This window comes from Xyrauchen texanus, chromosome 41 (genome assembly GCF_025860055.1).
Source record: "Xyrauchen texanus isolate HMW12.3.18 chromosome 41, RBS_HiC_50CHRs, whole genome shotgun sequence".
Taxonomy (NCBI): domain Eukaryota; kingdom Metazoa; phylum Chordata; class Actinopteri; order Cypriniformes; family Catostomidae; genus Xyrauchen; species Xyrauchen texanus.
In genome coordinates, this window is record NC_068316.1 from 13,197,153 (window position 1) to 13,208,059 (window position 10,907).

Genomic DNA, 10,907 nt, shown 5'->3' on the forward strand with positions numbered 1-10,907 from the left:
AAATTAACAGAAAAAATACCTGATTTATCCTTATGCGCACTCCTTAAAACCACACGGCAAAGCATTAAAAATTGTTCTCTTGCATATGCTCCGTTGCGCTGCTCGACAAAAGCCCTGCGGTGAAAAAAGGGTCACTTTCCCGTTGCAAAAATATATTAATAACCAGTCACCCTGGAAGTTAGAGTAATATGTCCGTGCAGAATCCTCACCTGAATGAGTTTGTAAAGTCTCAAGAGCCTCTAATTTATTAGGGAACACAAAGAGCTGACAAGTGTTTCACTACGGTGCAATTAATCAAAAGCCTTTAATACTCTGGCAACTGCGCGCCGCTGTTTTCCCTTCGCGTCGGTAGCAGGACACAGTCCTTTTTACCAACGCCAGAGGCAGCATTTTTCGTCAAACCAGAGTTTTTAACTCACATTGCCGTTCCAAACCACAACTTCAGAAAATTATCTGAAATATTTTTAGGAAAGAAAAAAGCAGGCTATTCATGTCCTCTCGATTTGGCTTTATTCGGTGAAAAATTATGTGGTCGTCATGCTTAACAATGTAATCATTTTCAAGCTTATTTTAGTTCTATAAGCTATCATATTCGTGCTGTGGAAACTGTATGGTGCTTTCAACAATATGATACTCTTCTTTAACATTTAAAAAGAACATCGGCAGTAAAACCGCAGACAGCGTGTGCAACTTCTTTTTCTGGACAAAGCCAATAAATAAACAAACACTGCAATCAACTGGCAAGCATGAGAAAATTCTTGTGAGACTCCTAAATTAATCATTCTGTTTTCCAGTCCGCAAAATGAGATGTGGGAGAATTAATGAATGGAATTATTCATAACATGCATACATCAGACTGTTCTTAATAAACATTGTTTTTGTAAGGATGAAGTGACAGTATTGCTATTGCCCCCAGGCCAATAATGATGAAGCAGAGCAAATGAGGTTTCTCCGCCTAATAACTATAGCTTTCAGAGGATATATCAGTGTAGTTATTAAACTCAAATACGCAGGTATTATGTTCATATACGACTTTACTCGGTGCGTGTTCTATAAAATGTCTCTTCTTCAGTAGAATAATAAAAAAATAATTTAAATAATAATTTACGGGTTTTAATCTAAATGACTATTTCATATTAATATAGCTAAATTTAAAGCATGATACAGTGAGAGCGATCTTTGTTAAAATACTCAATTTCATTATCGGTTAGTTATTAATGTTCTGGTGGACTGCAAGTATTCACAACAACAGCAAACAGCATAAATAAATCTTAAAATCTAATTTCTTAGAGAGACTATGTAGTCTGTAATTTTCTGTATAATCAAATTTTGAAATTTGGTTATTTCATTTACATTTTTTCCGACGATCTAACCAAATAAAAATTTAATTTAGGCAATTAAATATTTTCCTACGTTTTATGCATTATGTATTTGACCATATATTTTAAAAAGTATCTCATAAAAACACTGAACACGTTATCTTTGAATACTAAAGCATAATGTACAAAACCTAAAAAATAAAAAACTAAAAAACCCGCCTTTTTGTAAATATAATTATTGAATTAATGGTGTAATATTTTCGTTTTAATTTGCTGGTATTTAAAAAAAAAAAAATCAAAATGCTATTTATTAAAGACAAGCACAAAGACAAATATATTTCAAACAGAATTTCAGACATAGAATATTCAAATAAAATGTTCAATACCTTAAAACCTTTACAAGCAATGTAAAAGATTTGTTAAGAGAGTGCATTGTTACAAGAGGGTGAAACTGCTAAAAAAAAATGCACATTTCATTTAAGTGAATAAAATAATGTGGACAGAGTTGAAAACTCGCCTTGTTGAAAATATTCCGAAAAATTCCCGACATATTCCAGTCCAATTCAAACGAGCCATGTAAGGGCACTACAAAGATTTGTTAATGCGTCTTAGATTTTCAGGGTCTGCCATTCATCAATAGAATATTCTGTCACCTTGACCTGCGAACACAGGATTACAGTCATGAATTCACAGTTTCTCTTAAACAGTATGACAAATAAATGAATTAAAGAAAAGACATATATTGCCATTAAAATATCACTGAATTACTTGTTCATTTCGTCTAAACTAATTATTGACCGAGTTTTGTGTGATGCATTAATTAAAAAAACTAAGAACATTGAAGATTCACTAAGCATATATACAATTAATGTACAATACACACTTTGTAATGCTGCTGTTCCTTATCGCTATAAACAACCACTGGACCCCTTTTCTAATACAGTATATAGTAAACAGATAATTAGGGCTTTAAACAACTATCATTCTTCATTATTGTTCATATAACTCACACTACTTATCATGCTCATTACATTTTTTCTTGCTAAATAGAGATAGTCTGCTCATATTTATCATAGGTGTTAAAGGACCATTTCTAAATTTCAGATACCACACACTGATATAGAAACTGAAGTGATAACCTATGTTAAAAATAACAGACATCAAAGGGGTATGATTTCTGCTGTAGAACTGTAGCTGATGTCAGTTTACACAGACCAGCGCATAGATTAACCTCAGACCAGTTCAAGGAGAAAGCTGTTTGTTTGCATGGGTGGGAAAAATAAGACATATGAGTCATAGAACTTGACAAATAGCAGGCATTTATACAATGTGTGTAAACAAAGGAAATAAGCAGTTACATATACAGTATATATATATATATATATATATATATATATATATATATATATATATATATATATATATATATATATATATATATGTATGTAACTGCTTATTTCCTTTGTTTACACACATTGTATAAATGCCTTATGATTTATTAATATATATATATATATATATATATATATATATATATTAATAAATCATAATTAATATTATTCATTTGATTCATTCAAAGCACATTGTTTTTGTTATGTGAGTATTTAACTTACTCAAAATATGTTTTTCTCACCTAAAATTTTGCAGACAGTTATTAATCTGTCCCTGTATTTAGGTTTATGACTCACAGGATTTCTACTCAGATCCAGAAGACATAGTCTAACTCCTGAAAGCATAAATGAATAATTAAAAGAAGCATTCAATTTTAACTTTAATCCTTTATCAATTATTTTTTGGGGAGTAAAATCTTATTTGAAATTTCAATTCCATTTGAATGCTGACAAAATGCTGTAACACTGATCAGATTTTGCAGCACGGGGTACATAAAACAGATTTAGCAGAAGATGTGCCGGGTTAAAATGTTGTCATTGCATCATATTTAAGACAAAGAGGTCACAAGGACAAAGAACTATTTAGCCTGAAATTCAGAGGGCGCAAGTGTAAACAAGACATCAGCTTGTTCTAATAAATACTGTCACTTGGAATGCTTGACTAACAAGTTCCCTTGGGCTGAAGTCCTCAAGCATGTTGCCTGCAGTGTATGTTTATCTAAGGACACATTAATCCAGGCTGGAAATATGAATACTCTCTGGACATGCTCTGATTGTTCATTGCCTTCCTGTCTCAGCTAAAATGCTTCCACTTTTCAGTCCACGTGCAATCAGCTCTAGTGAGACCCTAGCGAGCCGCAAGCTTTCAGGCTTTGATAAATGATCGTGTCAGGTCTGTCACTCTGAGGGCTTGGCTGGGAACTGCCCTGCACCAAATTGCCTTCCCATAGCAGGAGTGGTGAATGCACTCCTGACTGGGCACTTTCCAGCCCCACACTGGACTAATGATGGCCAGTTATGAACCTGCATTTGACCAGAGCTTTGATTCCTGTCTGCACTGTCTGCACTGTCTGGCCATGGGCCACTGACAGCCTCTGCAGTACCTATTTGTCACTCGGCTTACATAATCTATTTTAAAAATCCATAAAGTTTCCTCTGGAATTGGACCAAACTGTGCAAAGGAGGAATTGATCCTTTGGGTGCTGTCATTGCTGAATCAATAGTGGCAAAGGGGTTGTATAATTTAAAGGAGATATCTGCTACATGAAAGAGTCCACTGACACATAGATCACTACAATCCGTGGCAGTTGCTGAGAGGATTGTCTTTTGTGCTGTTGGCCAAAGTTACTGCTAAGCTACTTGCGGTGTTACTCCTTACGCTACAGTAGTGTTTGGAAAGTATTAGTTTACCAATCCTTTAGTCTGTAAAGGTGTCATATTAATAGGCGGGAAAGGGATGGAAAATCCCTCTTCAAGATTAAGTTGAATTTCAGCTTTAGTTTCCTAAAAGGAAGCTGTATATTTGAGTACAAATATTTTTTTGAATGCAACGCTGAGGTTTTAAAGGGCATTGAGTGTATTTCAGAGGAAAGTCAGTTCACTAAGTAAGGAGGAAAACTTGTCCTTGTTTAAATTGTCAGCAGAAATGGTCCCTTGAGACCAGCCCCATGATTTGTGGAATAATTCTGACCCTGTGTAAGTCTGGAGACTGCTGGCAGGATTTGTAGGATTAGGGTTTTAGCACTGATCTCCCTCTATCATTTCACACTTCATATGATCCTATTGGAATTATTTCATAATTCCCTTAAGAACATGCAACTTTGTCATACTTAAACAGGACAATACATCATTAAATATAAAGCACCAAATCTAACCATTATAATTTTTGTAATAAAATTGTCATTCTTTGTACATTGTCTTTTTGATTGATTTTAGAATGTAGAGGATTCTCACTTACCTGTAACTGGTTATCGGCTGCAAAAAGAAGGGACAGTTTTTTGAGAGGGTCCAAGTCCCATATCTCACTAATGTTATTTGTACTGATATTTAAAAAGCACAGAGATTCCTGAAAGGATGAAATTTTATATTATTATCATTAGACACTTTAAAGTTGAAAGCAGCCCCACTTCTGTGGAATCAATGAAGATTTCACAGTAGTCAAAGGAGAGCATTTAGGGATTTTTTCATGGGGAAAAATTGGGTGCACTTACACTTGCAATTTCATTAATTAGCAAAATAAACAAAATTCCCAACTTTGCAGTTTGTTTACCTATTGCCTGGGCAGTAAACATTCCATGTTGATTTGTCAAACCAGTAAGCAGCCACAGAGACCTCTTTTACCCTCATCAAATTTTGCACAGAACTGCTTTGATACAAATCTTGGTACATGGTTTAGCTTAATGTAAGCTATCTAAGCTGCCTCAGACAGCAAACTCACAAGCTGCCACAGGACATTGTGTTATATGAATCTAAATATGAGTGCATTAGATACAGTATCATAAAACACCCTCTGTAAGGTTCAGCAGTGAGTTATTCACAGAGAGGCTGGAAATAGAATGGGGGTCAAAAACTAACTTTTCTCAACGGGGCAGTCTCTGGCCTTCCATATGCAGTTCCTTCAGACTTTTCAACTCCTCTACACCCTCAACCACAGTGATGCTGTTTCCTCCCATGAACCTCACAAATTTAAACAAATATTTATGGCCTTTTTTAAATGAGTGGTGCACTACATATATTTTCAATAGAAAATATCAACATTACATTTTAATGCATACTTTCATATACTTACAGTTTGGAAAGCTTGTGTAGAGATGAGAATTTCTCAATGTGAGAGAGATTATCCTGATTATTCTGCATGTATAAGTGCGTATGGTTTGAGGCAAACCCCAAACTGCAGATTTGTGCAGATCATACAGGTAAAGGACAGTAAGATTGTTGCACATTGATAGATCAATCATATGTTTGAGGGGAAAACAAGATAATAAATAAACAATGACAATATAATATTAATCGAATCTCTTCGACTCTTTGGACCCGCAGGCGGTTCCAAAGAGGGCACTGTGTCTTGAAAGATGTTACGCTTAAAATGTTCAAGTCTCCGAATACAGAAGTCGGGCATATGAGGTATCGTTTAAAGGCTTAGAATCTGAACTTTTCATAGATAACCATCACCTATGTTACAAAAAATAACAAAATAAGGCCTGACAACATTTGCTTCGCAAATCAGAGCCACCTAGAGGTCATGTAAATATTAATATGAATATAAAAGTTGTTAAAATAGCACTTAAATAGAAAAATCATATATCAAATGAAAGCTCTATTTCTCAGGAATGTGAAATGTTTTGCCCTTATACCACAGTTTGATGTGATAGTTTTAAGACATCAAATTAAAACATCCATTCTATGTGCTGATCACTGCTACTGTAAGCCCCAAATAGCTCAAAACTTTAAATCTGCTTTTACCTTTTTTTCCCAAAAAAGTTGAATTCTTTTACTTTTCTGTGAGCTTGCTTGTATGAATAATCCAGTGTCCTATCTTTGATGTCCAGAACAAAATACGCAGTCCTGCTTGAAAAGCATGCTAAAAATATAATCGCAAATATATGTTATTGACTATTGATGATAAAATGTTATACATCATCACAAAGGGGAGGATGTCAGCTTTCTAATGACACCTAGATTGAGCTTCAAGTCCACAGGCCGAGATATTCAATGAAACAATGTGAGTGGTGTATGAACTGAACATTTTTCTGAATGAGGGCTAAAATGTGTTAGAACACCGCCAGGCATGTTGTGATGGAAGGCGAAAAATAGTAGTCTGAAAAAATAGACAATCTTTGGCAATTAGTCCACAGAATGTGTACATGGTGAGCTTTTCAATTTGAATTTGAAAATGTGTAGGCGGTAGCCCAAAAATGAGTTGAAGAGATCAAGGTCAACTAAAATGTATAATAAAATTGGAATAATTTCATAGAAAGAAAACATACAATGTCCACTATATTTTTGTTTGAGAAATTGAGATGGGTCAGTTTCTTAAGATATTGCTATAGAGATTCACTTCTGCTGGTTTTTAAATGATTGCTTGATTTGGCGATCAGCTGCACTTTGAGACGGACCATAATGACTTGGTGCATAAAAATATCTCCAGATTTATCTTCTGCAACTTTATAGTCAGAAAATGATGACAGCATATCAAGGGAATAAGGAAATGTATGAGAGCCAAAAAAGTTCAATAGTTCCAAAAAAAGCTATACAACAACATATAATTGAATGGTCTTAAGAGGATTGGCCTCTAAATATGTTTCTGTCAGCAGCGTCTCTACTTTAGGGGCAAGTGACGCTGTTGTGCAAAATGCGTGGCATCATCATGAATGTATTTTGAGAAAATATTTAATTCCCACATCTTAAACTTGTTTTATGTCCATTATACAAGACAAAAGTAGAAATTATTTCTAGAAATTCTACTATTATTAAGGTCTGTTGTGTTAAAGCCTTTTAATCGTTTTCATTTGCTATGCCTGAGGCATGATCATTGTCCTCAATGTAAATCAACGGAGATCTGAGGAACGCCATGCGCATGTGCAACGAGCCTTTAACGATGACCTGAGGGGCTCGTTTGCCTTTACCCCTGAGCCAATCAAAAGCTTTGATCATATTTGTCAAGCTGTTGACATGAGCATCGGAGATGACCGCTCTTGAGAGCAGACCTGCATTGTGAATTTCATTGGTAAGTTTTAAAAGCCAATTTTATTCTAATTAGTTGCTGGTTGGATTAGTTAAAGCGCACCACCAGCGTTAATGTTGATGGGTGCCTGTTAATACACTTCTAATACCAGGGAATAAACAGGTCAGGCACACACATACAGAGGGAATGTGAGAAACAGAGTAAAGGCAAAACTGATGCACTAGGTTAAAATAGTTTCTTGTTTCTTTTTTATGTCATTTTGACAGACAGTATTTGGAATTATACGTCAATGTTTCAAAATTGGGTTTAGTGATTGTGCCCCACCAGAAATAGAGACACCGCTGGTTTCTGTATAGATTTTAAATGCCTTCGTATGGGTTTTGATTTTAAATGTCTTCAAATGCATTTTAAAGGTATTGATGGAGTCAATTATGTTGGTGTGAGAAGACCATTATTTATTTGATAATACATACTTTAGAGACAGAAACAGTCAATTGACCCTCAAACCTTTGTTAAACTACATATAATCTTTGAATTGTGACAAGGAGGACAAAGGTGAAAAAGCCATGTGACCTAGAATATTGTCATGGCAGATCAGTTTCCCAAGAAAAAAAGCCCAATCCCCTTGAGGATTGTATTGTCTATAAACTTGACCCCGAACATCTACGTGCTGTAAATTCCCAGTGCTTGAATATCACCATTAAAGGAATATTCATGTTTAATACAAGTTAAGCTCAATCAACAGAATTTGTGGTATAATTTTGATTACCACAAAAAATATTTTTTTTTTATAAATGGTTTTGCAGCGTTACATCAACATGGCAATGAAGTTGTAAAATAAGTGCTTTTATCACACAATAATCATGATTTTTGGGGTGGCTGTAGCTATGGGCCACCTGTGGCTCAGGTGGTAGGGCAGGTCGGCTGCTAATCGCAGGGTTGGTGGTTCGATTTCCACATGACTCCACATGCCGAAGTGTCCTTGAGCAAGACACTGAACTCCAAGTTGCTCCCAATGGCAGGCTAGTGCCTTGAATGGCAGCTCTGCCACCATTGGTGTATGAGTGTGAGTGTGAATGTGTGTGTGAATGGGACACAGTGTAAAGTGCTTTGGTAACCTCTAAGGTTAAAAAAGGCGCTATATAAGTGTAGACCTTTTATCATGTTAACACGCATATTGTTTACGTTTTTTGGCTATAATTTTGAAATAGTGAGTATTTTAACATTTACAGATTGTCCCCATTCACTTCCATTCTAATTGCCTCACTGTAGCCTTGATTTTTATCACCCAGTCTAAATGTGTTTTGTGGTAATCAACGTTATGCCACACATGCTGTCATTTGAGCTAAACTTGTATTGAACCAGAATATTTTTTAGGCTTACCTGAATAACCTCCTTCAAAGACCTTGGATGATATTTTATTCCCTTTGCTGAGGTGCTCTCTACACTGCCTTGTCAACCATCAACAATGAACACTGGGACAGAAATAAAGAGAATACATACATCAACACATGACAGCAGGTCGGTTTTACACTTGATATTAAAGCAGCAGACTGCAGGGAGATGACACGGGGAGCATCATAAAATCAATACCTTTCTGTGGTAAAACTCTGGGGAACTGCAAAGAGACAGCAGTCAATCATTATAATATATTTTTAGTATTTAGCAATATACATAGCTCCCTTGTTTATAATAAATAAATAAAAGTAAGTTAGGTCATGGTTTGAGTGTAAAGAATATAAATACAAACTGAAAGGCATACTGGCATTTTTGTTCTAGTATATATGGCAATGAAGCATATGATACTGTAGCAGAAGCATAATTCTGGAACTCCTGGCATTGCATCTACCTTAATGTAGCCTGCAGTTCGTCATAGCAAATGTTGTGTATTAACTGTCATCAGCTATGAACGCAAGCTGTTTTACTCGCTGTTAATGTTTTTTTTTCTCTTCCTGTCCTCTTGTCTCGACTGTGCTTAGGAAACAAGGGCTGCTGTAACTATGGCCAGCGATGCACAAGCGTGAGGTCTGTTTGCACGTGCCAGAGTTGATTGGGAGAGCCGTTCAGATCTGATATTAATGATGAAAGGAGTTTACAGGAGTGTCTGCAGAGAAGGCTTTGCCAAGTTTAACATGGTAAATTCTACATTGAGTTGATGAAAAGCTCAGCATTCTTCATTGCTTGTTTTGTTACTATATAACTGGATAGCTTTTACTGATATTCATATGAAGTTTTTGTTATCTTATAATTAACTTCTAATTAAAGGGATAACACAAACTAATTGCGGAGATCTTGAGTTTAGTTTTTGCTAAATGAAATGTACAACAGTTAAAAGAATATTCCGGATTGAGTACAAGTTAAGCTCAATCGACAGCATTTTAGGCATAATATTTATTACCAGAAAACTTATTTTGACTTGTCCCTACTTTTCTTTAAAAAAAGCAAAAAATGTGGGTTCCAGCGAGGCACTTGCAATGGAAAATTATAATAAAAAAATTAAATAGTCACTATTTCAAAAGTATAGCCACAAGACATAAATGGTATACCTGTAAACATGATTTTAGTGTGAAAAAAAGTTATAGCCAATTTTACATCTTCGTTGCCATGATGAAATAGTCAACAAATCCTAAAACGACTGTAAAAATGATGATTTAAACAACTTGACAGCTCAAATAATACATGAGTTATAACAGAATAATTATTGTAAGTACTTTTATAAAATAATAAGCTTTATATTTCTGCCTTTAAATCCTCCAAAAATTGGCCCCATTCACTTCCATTGTACTGTGTCTCATTGTACCATACATTTAGCTTTTTTGAAGAAAAATATTTTTTTTAGCAATCAACATTATGCCACATATACTGTTGATGTATTGAACCAGTCGAAACTTAGAATTCAATTTGTAAAGATTTAAAACAATATGCATTTCTTATATATAATTCATACATAGATTACTATATAAATACAGTCATGACTCATGATTAATGTATTACAAATTTTAACAGAGGAAATGTGGTTCAGAAATTAACCTAACGTGTGCACTGTGCATTAGATTATTTCAAGAGTCAGTAATTTTTCAATTAATTTTTCATGAATTTTTCAATTTACATTTTTGGCATGCAACCACTGCACCCTTTTTTTAACATTCATTGCAAGATTTTGAAATCATGATTTCGGCCCACATTTGTTACAGTCAAAAAACATTTACCCAGTTTGCTTACATTTATATTATGACATTTTTTCAGAGGCGTTTTACCTTTACTGTATATCGATAGTGTTTGTGTATATGTAAATACACAAAGAAACATTCTTGTCTAGAATTAGATGGGATACTGTTACAGGTGTCAGAATTGCTGAGGGTATTTATTTGGACATTAGTCTTACTTGAGCTGAAGACTGCAGAATTGCATTTTCGCCCTTCTTGTTTTGCAGAGAGGAAATTGTATAGGGAAGAATACAATTCTTTAACCCTATCTTCTTACTAAGATAGGGTTAAACCAAACCTGGGGCCA

At 34.8% G+C, this 10,907-nt stretch overlaps 1 pseudogene; it reads right to left on the minus strand.

Moving 5' to 3' along the window:
* Nucleotides 1-1,927: 1,927 nt before the first annotated feature.
* Nucleotides 1,928-6,828, minus strand: LOC127634131 (protein phosphatase 1 regulatory subunit 42-like; annotated as a pseudogene).
* Nucleotides 6,829-10,907: the final 4,079 nt, after the last annotated feature.